We start from the raw sequence: 8,351 nt of genomic DNA on the forward strand, positions 1-8,351 counted from the left end.
TTAATGAGATAGACTTACTTGATAAAATAAAATAGTCTGCAGTCATGTGCCACTTCTTATTATTTTTAAATTTGTGAGATAGAAAACTTGGAAATTTCTGAAACCTATCTGTAAGTGAAATATTGTATTAGTGTGTAGGGCAACCCTTTATCCTGATTTTCCCTTCAAATTGTCATATTACTTAAATTTAACTTCAGACTCCCATTGTGTTTCCAAAAATCAGAGCTATTTTGTTATAATAAAGTAGAATAGTTTTAAAATACTTTAAATAAGGATATGTGCTTTCAGTCACCAAGCATTTATAGAACACCTGCTGTGAACCAGCGATAAGACCCATAACTACTAGGATATAAAAATGAAGAGATAACATATATAGGTCCTCCATAAGGCTGGCTGTACAAATAGCCTGTACCTAGAAGTGTCTCCCTCTTAATAGTTGGCAGTGGCCCTCTGAAAATTGTCAATAATTTTTCAATAAGGAATGTCACATTTATGTTTTTTATTAGGCTCTGCAAAATCAGTAACTAGCACTGCCTATGTAGTTAAACACAGAGTCAATCACAGGCAAACTTGGGAACAAAATTATATATGTGATCATTTTTCTGGACAAACTTGCCTTCAAGGATCAGAGAACACTTCAAAAGCGGGAGTCAATCTCAACAGTTTAACTAATTGAACAACTACTATGTGTCAGGTACAAAATGCCAAAGAAAGAGTAGTGAATAAAAAAACAAACAAACATTGCCCTTTTGGAGGTTACATTCAATTTAGAGAGTCAAACAACAAAACATGAAGCTATTGTGTCATATAGTGGTAAAGACTATAGAGGAAAATAATAAGGATGCAGAGTAAAGAATGTTGGGAAATTAGGATTTCAGTTTTAAATAGAATTCACACTAAGATCTTAATGACAGAATGACTTCTGAGTAATATAGGATGGTTTCACATATAGGAGGAATGGAGGGGAACCAAATAAGGGATCAGGAAAAATATTATAATTAAAAAAACAAAATTAACAGGCAACTATAAATGAGAGTCATTCTGCAGTGAATGGGGAAGGAGAGGGATCAAAATGGGAGGGGAGAGCACAAGGGGCTATGGTGATGGTGCTCAGGTAAATTGGTGATGGGAATTATATAGGGACTACCCCTAAAAGGAGAAAGCACACATGATGTAATACATATAACATTTATATATATATATGTGATGTAATAAATAAATAATATAAAATGGAAAAGAAAATAATATGACTTTTTTTTAAAGATTTATTTATACATACAAGAACTGAAGTAAAGGCCAGATGTGCAGAGGGTGAGGATTCACCAGAGACAGAGTGGGGAGCAGAACAGGCAGACGGACTGAAATACACTGCTGAGGGGAGCAGCAGGTAAGCGAGACAGGAGAGGTCTGCTGTGCCATGTGGGTAGCTCCCTGGCCGACCAGGGAATCGAACTCATGCTGTAGAGGCTGCAGATTGTTTCATAGTGTGGTGCTTAACCCCTTGCGCCACCAGGGAGGCCCCTGAATATGACTTCTGAGCAAAGAAAATGAGATGAGAGAATAAAGGAAAATAACTCATCCAACAAGAAAGAACAAGTAGGTAGCTAGAAAGGAACTGACACAAAAATGAACATGTTGGATTGAAGGAAGTGCCTGGAAGCTGGTGTAGCTAGAGTGGAGTGAAAGGTGTGACTGAGAGGCTGAGAAGGGATGTAGAAAGGTAGAGATGAAGAAAAGATTTGTATGAAGCTGTGAGCTATTCTCTGGAGTTTATTTTTTTACTTAATGAAATGGGAAGTAATGAAGAGATTTTGTATAAGTGATATTAGACAACTTGTATGGGAGTATTCTCAGATGCCATGTTGAAATTAAGTTTAAAAGTCACCAGTGGGGGGCCTCCCTGGTGGCGCAGGGGTTATAGACAGAGCTATCAAGCCAGCCACTGCAGCACTAGTTTGATCTCTGGCTGGCTTGACAGGGAGCAACCTACATGACTCAGCAGACCTCGCCTGTCTCACTCATTGCACCCCTCAGCAGTATATTTCAGTCAGTTTGCCTGTTCTGCTTCCCACTCTGTCTCTGGTGAATCCTCTCACCCCTGCACTTCTGGCTTATACCCCAGTTCTCTCTCGTGTGTATAAATAAATAAATAAATTTTTTTAAAGAAAAGGCACCAGTGTGGAAACAGAGAACAGATTGGATTTTATATAATAATCCAAATAAGAGGTTTGGCCAGAGAGTAGAAATGACATTGGTGAGAAGTGATCAGATTCTGTGTATATTTTAAGGTGGGAGTCATTAGAATATGCCCATAATTTTAATGTGGGGATGTAACAGGAAAAGAGGAATCAAGGATGACAGGAGGCAGGAGTAACTGAAGAGATAGAATTACCATTTACGGAGATGGAAAAGACTGGATGAAGCAAGGTAATGTTAATTAAACACTCAATACTTTAAAAAATTTTACTGCAATGATTAGTTGTGTTGTCTGCAACCCCCATTTGTCTGTAAGAAACTCAAAGCTAGGTTCATTTTACATCATTTCTACTCCAAAGCCTTGCTCAGCACTTGACAACGTAGGTGGCCAATAAATGTTAATGAGCTTTAATAAGTCAGATTGCTCAGTATGTCAACAGATAAAACCCAGTTGCCCTCTTAGGTTGTCTGACACTGACTGTACTCAGTGGTTTTGATTTCATTGGGCTATCCTATTCTGTTCGAACTTGTTGGGTAAATAATAGCTGCTAGTTCAATTAGTCACTGACACCCACATCTTTCTCCAGGAAATTGAATGAGAGATGTGGGAAGAATAAAATTTCTTTAAAAGGATTTCATTGAAAAAATTGTTTTAAGAATACTACAAAAGAAAAACTGTCCGAAGGAAAGCGCTTATTTAACGTTTACAACATTAAATAAAAAAAAACTATGAAAACACTCTCAAATTCTTATCTACTATTTGAATACCTTTGTTACCTTTTTCTGATCTTCAGCAACATAAAGATTCCTGGCAAAAGGAAAACAGAAAAATCTGTCCCACTGCCATGAGATGGGGTGGCATCGCCCGTTTATTTTACATCACTTCTTATGTGTCATTTGGGTCATTTTATTTTTCTTCTTTATTTCTTTTTATTTTTGGAGACACTCATTAGAGGAAAGAAGATAATGGCGTATTGCCAGTAAATCTATAACTATGCATTAAACAATAATGGATTTTAACACTATACAAATAATAAAACCAGGGAGAACAGAAACTATTACATGACAAATTAAATTATAGAAATTGTCTCTTCCAGTATTCTGAATGTTTTGAAAAAAGTGAAATGGAGATGTTTCTCTCCAGAAGCATTTATAATATGAAAACATAGTGTATGATCATTGTTACAGTGTTGTAAATCATATTGCTAATTGCATTCAAGTACAATAGATATTTTCCTGAATGTCTAAAAAGATGTATGACAAGGAACAGGCAAAGTTGCTGATTTTTGTAATAGTTCACTGCAAATGCATATTTTACTTCAGGGAAAAAGTGAAACAGATACTAGACAACAGTTTAAAAAAATAAAAATTTGTTTAATATGCTATATATATGTAGAATTAGCATTTAAATTATCAGATGTAGTGGAATTAGAAACTACATGGAAAAGTATCAAGTGTGGTAAGTCAGATTTTATAACACATTCCAATGTGAAGCTGCTTTTTACTTATTTATTTTACTTTATTTCTATAGGAAAATACTAATTTTTATCACTTTGAAGAAATGTTATTACTATTGAAATTCCAGAATTCAGCAATGTTCATATTGTAATCATTATGTAGTATGTCTAGATACTAGTAAATGAAAGATAGCTAGCATGTCATGGATCACTAATTTAAATTAATAGAAATTGTAAGAATTTCTTCTCTGCTAAACAGCAGGTTTTGAAAAATTTAGAGAAATTATAAAAGAAAATTTGGCAACCAGTCCAACACCTCAAAATGCCCCACTTTACCTCAGATACAGCTATACTTAAGGAGTCATCATGGACCACCCACATTTCTGACTGCACCCTTCAACTTGTAAGCTCTGCTAACTCTGGGTGGTTGGTATCAGAATTGAATTACAATACACCAAGTTACTTTTAGACCAACTGGGTTGAAATGGGACAACAATGTATCCCCATATTGAAATTTAAGAACCTGTACAAAAGCTATGAAAACACTATCTCAAATTCTTATCTAATATAGTGATTTTTTTAAAAAATAAATGTTCTTATTGTAACAGGGTGGTCCCCAGGAAAAGGGGAGGTTCCCTGCCCCACCCAAGGGAGGGTGGAGCTGAGCAGGAAGAGGAGAAGCTGAAGAAGAGACTGAGGAAGGAAGCAGGATGGAGCCAGGAGACCTGGAGGAGGCACATGGAGCCTAGAGACATGTGAAGAAACTGCGCTTGTCTTTTGGTCATAGACTGGGTGACACAGATGTGGGTGAGACCCGTGGGGAGGTGACAATGGCAGCTTTTATCTTGATGTAGATTTTGCTCTTTTCCTTCCGGTCTTGTCCGGTTGTTTGTGACCCTTTTCTGTGGGTCCCCACTGGAAGATGCTTTAGACTTGTGGCAGGCCTTGGGGCCTTGCTCTGGGCCAATCCCATTTGGATGGACTTTTACCCACGAGGGGATGGGTAACTTTGGGTGCTTGATTTAGAAACTAGATTCTTTGCCTTACCTGTATTGTTTCCTAGTTTTATTAAGTTCCTTTTCATTAAAGTCTGTTTTGTGTTGATGTGGCGGATGGCAGAACCATTTAGAATAGGCAGGTTTGCGGGGTTTTGGGCTGCCCCTCTCCCTGTCCTATAACATTATGTTCTTCTCCCCAATAATGCTTGTTTAGGCTTCCAGACAAATTTTAGGGAATGCATGGGGCTTTTTAGAGACAATTTGATTAAAGACTTGTGCAAAGGGCAATTTTTCAACAACTTCTAAATTATTAGAGCTACTGATTTCATAGTTGGCAGATAAGAAACAAACTAGAGAATTACTGTTTCACACAGAAGCAGCCACACATGAATTCCATTTTGCAGGTCATTTTGTAATAGGGATGTAAGGGCAGGACTGGATACAGTGCAGGTTTTCTGATCCCATGCAGACCGGGTAAAGGAGGAGTCAGAGTCCTCAGTAGTTTTGCAGGTTTTTATTTGGGGTTCACCAGGCATATGGCAGGCAGGGGTGCTGGCTGGGGGGCTGGGAGGCTGGCAGGCCTCCCAGCCCCCAGCAAGTCTTCACTCTATCTGGGCTCTCTGGCGTTCTCTGCTTCTGCTTCGACTTCTCCTTCAGGTTCTGCTGCTGCTGGCTGGGGCTGCTGGCGTCCCCCGTGACGCCGCCCTTAAAAGCACAGTCTTAACTCAGCTGAATCCCATCTACCTATGCCCACACCCTATTCCAGGTGCCCGCCATCAGGCATGCATTCAGGACAAGGATCCATCATCTATCCTGATGGCGGAAGGGCAGAAAAGCCTGACATTTTCTTTACCCTACAAGGGACAAAGGCTTTCAAGATATTTTGCTTGCTCTCAAAGTCAGTGGGTTCTGAGGCTCAAGTGATTATGTGAGACCAGAGTCTGTAGGAAGTGGATCCAAGCCTCAACTTCAGATCATTAAATTCCCAACCTTATTTTTTTTCTACCATAACATACTGATCTAAGGATTAAGATGGACTTTCACTAAATCCATAAACCAGGAACATGAATGCACATATTCATTGTTTATACTTAATTTTATAGTCCCTGATAGAGTACTTTTTACTTCTCTTCAACTCTATATTACCCAACACACAATCACATTCCCCATGAAAGAGGGAACTTAGCAGAAAATCACTAGGCCTGCCAGGAAGTACTGAGAGCTGATTTAATGACAGCGATCATGATTTTATAGTCTTAGCAGTTGTGATATTTTCTCAACAAACTTGAGCTACACTGGAGCCAGCATAGACTTGGCTGCTGAGATAGAGAGATAAGAGTAGCTGAGAAGAAGTTACTAATGAATCATGAATCTAATTAGTTTCAAAAAAAACAAAAAGGAGGTGAAGACAGGATGTGGGTGTGAATAATGAATATGTGGAGGGGTGTAGGGTAAAGAAAATATCAGGCTTTTCTGCCCTTCCGCCATCAGGATAGATGATGGATCCTTGTCCTGAATGCATGCCTGATGGCGGGCACCTGGAATAGGGTGTGGGCATAGGTAGATGGGATTCAGCTGAGTTAAGACTGTGCTTTTAAGGGCGGCGTCACGGGGGGGACGCCAGCAGCACCAGCACCAGCAGCAGCAGCAGCCGCAGCCGAAGCCGAGAAGGCAGCAGAACGAACGCTAGAGAGCCCAGATAGAGTGAGGACTTGCTGGGGCTGGGAGGCCTGCCAGCCTCCCAGCCCCCCAGCCAGCACCCCTGCCTGCCATATGCCTGGTGAACCCCAAATAAAAACCTGCAAAACTACTGAGGACTCTGACTCCTCCTTTACCCGATCTGCATGGGATCAGAAAACCTGCCTTGTGCCCTGTCCTGCCCCTTACAATTGGCGTATGTCGGCAAGATCCATGCAGACGGGTATTGGAGCCCTCCGAAGACCTGGAGGGACTAAGGAGAACAGACTTTGCCTGTGACGACGCTGGAGGCACCATGGCGGTATAGAAGATGGATACGTCCACGAGCTACAGGATGAGACCTGGCGTGAAGGAGACGCCCGAAAGGACCAGCCAACGACACCGGATAGGACCAGCCAACGACACCGGATAGGACCAGCCAACGACACCGGATAGGACCAGCCAACGACACCGGAAAGGACCAGCCAATGACCCCTGAGGCAGCAGGCCATTGCTGAAGCAGGGAGAGGCCAATGGACTGATAGACTGATGAACTAATGATTTTGGACTGACAATCCCGCCAGAAGGCGGAGGACCTTAGCAGGTTATGTTTATTTTTTGAGAATCTGGGGGTGGCCAGTGGGCCTAGATGGCCAAAAGCAGCCTGTGTATGCCCAGCAGCCAGGTGGAGGAAAAAAGCCAACTAAGGTGGCAAAAGCTGGTACTGATGCTAAGTTGAGAAGCCCTAAAGCGGCTGTTAAGCAGCCTGGGTATGCTGAAGCCCTGTGAGTCTCGTAAAATCACCTATGGGTGATGCCCTGCTCATTCTTGAGTGAGGGTGAGGAGCTGAGGAGCCCGTCCTTGGGGGACGGGTGGGGAATGTGGCTTGGGGTGGAGCCCAAGCCAAATGCAAAGTTTGGATCCCCAACCCATGTGCTTGTGCAGTGGGTTGGCTTGAGAGCAGGGGTCTGTGAGTCGCATGGGTGGCCATGAAGGCCAAGTGTTGGAGCGACTGCAGACAGAAACCCTGAGGTTGGCGATTACCCCCAACAGAATAAAATTGCCAATCCCAGAGCTAGTGCGTCCTGGGGGTGGATGCTGTGTGTGCCTTGTACCGAGACTACAGCCAGAGAAGGCCAGGAAGCCTGACGGCTCCTGGTGTGATATAGTAGATGCCGTGAGTGATTCCCCTCCCTCGTATGAGCAGTGCCTTCAGCAGCAGATTTGGTGGCTCATCTGCTGGTACCAATAATTGTCTTTTGCACTAGGTTGGTGCCCTGCCTGGACTTATTTGTGTTTTGTTGTATTTTGTTATATTTGATGTATTTGCTTTTGTGGGCCATGGCTGCATTGTTTGCTTAAAAAAATTGTATATATGTATAGACTATATGGCAGAAAACCCTGAGGGGGTGGACTGTAGGGTAAAGAAAATATCAGGCTTTTCTGCCCTTCCGCCATCAGGATAGATGATGGATCCTTGTCCTGAATGCATGCCTGATGGCGGGCACCTGGAATAGGGTGTGGGCATAGGTAGATGGGATTCAGCTGAGTTAAGACTGTGCTTTTAAGGGCGGCGTCACGGGGGGACGCCAGCAGCACCAGCACCAGCAGCGCAGCAGCCGCAGCCGAAGCCGAGAAGCAGCAGAACGAACGCTAGAGAGCCCAGATAGAGTGAGGACTTGCTGGGGGCTGGGAGGCCTGCCAGCCACCCCCCCCCCAGCAGCACCCTGCCTGCCATATGCCTGGTGAACCCCAAATAAAAAACCTGCAAAACTACTGAGGACTCTGACTCCTCCTTTACCCGATCTGCATGGGATCAGAAAACCTGCCTTGTGCCCTGTCCTGCCCCTTACAGGGGTTAGGGGACTAGGGGCTTACAAAGGGAAAATAACGTTTTCTGGGGCACTTGTGGGCAGAGTGGCAGGAAGTGTAGGCAGATACCAAGATTTTTTGAGTCTCACCTTAAGTCTTCTTGTTTAGAGGGCTAAATGATCTAACTACCCTAGTTGCTTAGATTTAAAAA

This window comes from Talpa occidentalis, unplaced genomic scaffold (assembly GCF_014898055.3).
Source record: "Talpa occidentalis isolate TD23 unplaced genomic scaffold, MPIMG_talOcc4v2.1 talOcc4.16, whole genome shotgun sequence".
NCBI lineage: Eukaryota > Metazoa > Chordata > Mammalia > Eulipotyphla > Talpidae > Talpa > Talpa occidentalis.